Below are 4926 nucleotides of genomic sequence, written 5' to 3'. Positions count from 1 at the left end.
TGTTGTTCCAAGGTTGAGTATGCATCACTATTTATCACTGTCCCATTAGGCCATGCAAACCTGCCTCAGTGTTCCCCTCTCTATCTTGTTCTTCAGCCTCCTCCCCACTTCTTGTATTGCCCTCCCCAACACCCAAACTAGACCCCCACCCCAACCCCAAGGTGGTTACCTTATGTTCCATTAGTTGTACCCTCCATTTAAGATAGTCTAATTTATCCAGTAATCGACCTGAGCTTCCCACCACCTGGATCTCTGTTCTTCTGTGTTTACCTTTTTTCACACTGTAATTGTTTTGATCATAAACTGACCTCCCAGATCCCCCATTCTTATAATTTTATTGTGTTCTTGACTCTTCCATTTGTCAATTGAGTTCAGGGTGATGCTGCCACGTATGTCATTCTATAGTTGTTGCATGTTCTTGTTGGTTCTCAGTCCACAGAACTTCCTTTAGGATGTTTTTCATAGCAAGGTTGGCTTTGGCAAAATCCCTTAGCTTCTGTTTATCCTGGAATGTTTTGATTACGCCATCATATTTGATTGACAGCTTTGCTGGATAGAGATTTCTTGGGTGGCAGTTTTTTTTCTTTCAGGGTTTTATATATGTCTCCCCATTGCCTTCTTGCCTGCATGGTTTCTGTTGAGAAATCTGAGCATAATCTGATTTGCTTGCCTTTGTATGTTATATTTCTCTTTTCCCTGGCTGCTTTCAAGATCCTGTCTTTATCTCTGATTTTGGAGAGCTTGATTATTATATGTCTTGGTGATTGTCTTTTAGTGTCTATCCATCCTAGGGTTCGTTGTGTTTCTTGAATGCTTATCTTTTCACTTTTCAGGATGTTAGGAATTTTTCTTCCAGAAGCTCTTCAACTATCTCCTCTGTGGGCTTGTGTGATTGTTCCTGTTCTGGAATGCCAATAATTCTTAAGTTATTCCTCTTCATGTTGTCCAACATGAATCTTATGCTTTCTTCAGGTTTTTTAAAATCCTTTTTTGGGTTTGCTCTTCTATCTTAGTAGTGTTGAGAGACTTATCTTCTAGCTCACTAGTTCTGGCTTCTATCTCTTCAATTCTACTTCTTTGCCCTTTCAGTGTATTGTCTATTTCTGATATTCTATTATGAATCATTTGGACCTCTTTTTGTAGGTTTTGAATTGTTTCCAATGCTGTATCTATCTTATTTGATTGTTCCTGTAGTGTTTTCCTGACTTCTTCCTTATTTTTCTCAACTCCATTATATAGTGTTTTGATACATTTTATAATCATTTTTCTGAATTCTTTCTCAGGCATTTCCAGAGCCTTTCCATCTTCCAGTATGGAGTATAGGTCTACTTCCAGCTCATTTGCCTCAGTCACTTTATCTTGTTTCTGGACATGTGCAGCTATGGTTATCTGCTTCTGTTTTTTGGGCATATTCAGGGATTATCTGTGGCCTTAATACTTAGATGGTTGTGTATTTTGGTATTTTTTTATGCTTTCTGATTGTCTCCAGGTAAATGTGATCAGGAAATGGGCTTCTCTTTTTACTCTTCTTGAGAAATTTCAAGATGCCACTGTTGGTCGTTTTGATGTAACTTCAGATTTAATTTTTGGCCTATTTCCTTTTTTGTCTGCTTGTCCCACTCCACAATCCCCGTTCAGGCCTTTTTTCTAGTTAGAAACAATTCAGGGCCAGCTGTGGCCGTTTGGTTTTAAGTGGAAACTGTCTCTTTAAATTTCAAGGAGATCTGTGTGCATGCGTAGTAGGATCCTCCAAGGATGGGGCTGGGGTGTCCACTCGCTCAGGCACCCCTATAGTCACCAGAATGGAGGTGCTCAGACAACAAGGGACCAATGAACAGCTACCAAAAGAAAAGACCTTTATCTCCGCGGTTCTGTCAGGTGTCCGTGGCTGCGCTGATCCTTCCCCCACTTGGTGTCACTCAAGATGGTGGCTCCTGGAGCAGCTGAGCATCTTAAATTAGAAAGCAATGGATTTCTTGCTTCTGCTATAGATTCCTCTAGCTGTAAGTCTTCCAACCTTCTAAATATTCCTTTATATGTGGTTCAGAGTTCTGGGATCATTGCCTGAGCCTGCTTGGTCCACTATTCTGTGTTGTTGCTGACGGAGCTCCTTTACTGCACTTCCACCCGATCCGCCATGTTTTTTGTTCTCTTCTCAGTTCATTTTTCAAAAATTGTTTTTTAAATACATGCTACAACATGAATGAACCTTTGAAAACATGCTGAGTGAAATATGTCAGTTGTAAAAGGGCAAATATCGTATGACAACACTTACATGAAACATCTAGTGTAAGTAAGTGAATATAGACCAAAGGTTAGTATTGGTTACTAGGGACAGGAGAGGAGCTCTGGTAGCATAGAGGTTACGAATCGGACTGCGAACCTTAAGGTCAGCGGTTCGAAACTATCAGCCGCTCCGCAGGAGAAAGGTGAAGCTTTCTACTTCCATAAAGATTTACACCCTCGGAAACCCTGTACAGGGTCGCTATGGGTCGGAACCGACTCGACGGCACTTAACAACAGGGACAGGAGAAAGGGGAGTAATTATTTAAGGAGTATTCAGTTTCTTTTACGAAGCCCTGGTGGTACCGTGCATATGCACTGGGCTGCTTACTCTAAAGGTCGGTGGTTTCAGCTGTGAATGTAATCTTAAAATAACTGTGGAACTGACACACCTGAATTAAATGACTTAAAACCTAATTTAAAACTCCATTTTGAATGAAGCTAAGAGTTTCACTTCTACTTTTCTAAAGAAACTCTTCAATTTTTTTGGCAACGTTTCCTGTTACCAGGAGGGCCAATTACATCTAAGTCCTTCAAGAGTGTGGTCTCGCCTTCTACTGATCAGGAATTATCAGGTGAGGCAGGGTTTTCATAGGAGCAAAGGTTTATTTTAGGAAAGAGACTTGCGAAGTCCCCCCCTCCACTTATCTCCAAACAAAGGCTTTGCATCGATTTTTAAAGTTTGGGCTAGGAAAAAGGCAGCATGTTTATTCATAGAGATAGGTAGTGTTTTGTAGGAAATGCCTATTTAGAAGGGACCATGCTAATTGGGTGCATGTGTTACAGCAGTTTTAGATTCACAGTCGGAGAAACGGGGGCCACTTGGAGAGTGAAGCATAGTTTCAGATTTTATTAAGCCGGTTGACTCAGAGGAGCTAATTTCTCCAGATTCTGAGCCCCGAATGGAGGGCAACATGGGCCTGTATAGGGTCAGAGTTGGGGAGCAGCCAGGCTGCATACCTGTTTGAAGGCAGGGGAAAAACTAGGGGAATTAGTCCCATTTGGTGACCTGATTAGCATTTTAGCTTGCCTCCTGGGTGGGAGTGGGCAGTGAATGATTTTCACTTTTTCCTGTTCACATGTACACCATTTCTTCAAGGTGGATTCCACAGAAAAAACCTCTGGTAGGAACAAAACTTATTATGGGATGTTGTGCATTCGTGCTTCTTTGGGACCAGGATTCAAACCTTCCCTTAGGGACTGGCATTCTCTTTTGCCCCAGTAGAAAGTTTGTCCATTCAAGTTATGTCTAGGGCATGAATTAAACAAGTCTGACTATAAAATACCTCATAAGCAATTCTGTAAAAATACAGAATTTTTATGGGTGGTCTTCCTTAATGGCATGTCCCAAGATGTGGCTGCTCATCTATGCACCCTGGGCAAGGAGGGGTGCAGGATTCAGCATTCTTTAAGATTCATGTCGCAAGATTTCAGTCAATAAGTGGCTCATGTTTCATCCTGATTTCTGGGCTCCTCTTTCTTCTGTATCATTATTGTTAAAAAACAAAGAAGGCAAAAATCGGGATTTCCAACCTATATAAAGAATTGCTTAGTGCCTGTTAAGAATGTTTGTGGCCCAAAGAAGGAGCCTTGGTCAAAAGAATAAGAAATAGAACTAACAATGTTCAGTAAATTTAGAACCTGTAACCCTGGTAACACCAGGAGTACTTTATAGCTAGATACGTATATATCAAACCTTAGTTCACATCCTGACTCCCAATTACGTTTTCACTCACTGGGATTTTCTGCTGTGCTTCTACTTGTTGCTGTTGTTAAGTGCTGTCCAGTCAGTTCTGACTCAGCAACTCTGTATAGGGTTTTTGTGGAGCAGATGGTAGGTTTGAACTGTCAACCTTGCAGTTAACAGTTTGGTATTTATCCTATAGAGCCACACCAATACTCCATGTTTCTACTAGCCTTTTGTAAAATTGTAACTAAGAGAGACATTAAGTTTGTTGAGATAAAAAAGCAGGCTTCAAAAGTAACAGAAAATTTCCCCTGACAAAATGTTTTTGTTAAATAGCATTATGGGATGTAACAACCTCAAAATTTTTTTTAACATCAGTAAACTTATTTAAGCTTATATTTTAACAAATCCTTTGTGACTTTTACCATGTTTCCTCACCTTTCCTACTTGTCTAGACTTGAAGTAGAATGCTCTAATAGGCAGAAATGAAAGAAAGTTATTCCCAAAATCTTGGACTTTGAGTTCATTGGATTTTATACAAATCTCTATTGTTTTTGAAGTTGCTTTACCATGGAAAATGCGTTTAATCCAAAATTTAGGCTTTTGCTCTTCAGTGAGCATCTCACTGTGACAAGCGTTCTTGGTTGTTGAACTTTTTTCCTGATAATGTTCCGATATTGGCCCTTGAGAATTCCAGAAACTGTAAGCATCAATTTTGATGTTCCTGGTTGACTTTTGAAGTTTTTCTTGGTTGGCGTGTGAGGATGTTTCCATTCCATATTCTGCTGTTTACTCTCAGCCTTCCAGTGATGAATCCATGTCTCCTCACCAGGAACAATATTTAAAGGGACTTCTACCTTCCTTGTGTGTCAGTCCAAGTTTTGTTTGTAGATGTCCAAACGCTTCTGTTTATGCTCTTCTGTGAGTTGTATCTAGCACAAACTTTTTTTTTTTTT

The sequence above is a fragment of the Chrysochloris asiatica genome, unplaced genomic scaffold (assembly GCF_000296735.1).
Source record: "Chrysochloris asiatica unplaced genomic scaffold, ChrAsi1.0 scaffold00166, whole genome shotgun sequence".
In the NCBI taxonomy this organism is placed as follows: domain Eukaryota; kingdom Metazoa; phylum Chordata; class Mammalia; order Afrosoricida; family Chrysochloridae; genus Chrysochloris; species Chrysochloris asiatica.
The sequence above is the reverse complement of the archived record's forward strand: the minus strand, read 5'-3'. Positions refer to the sequence as shown.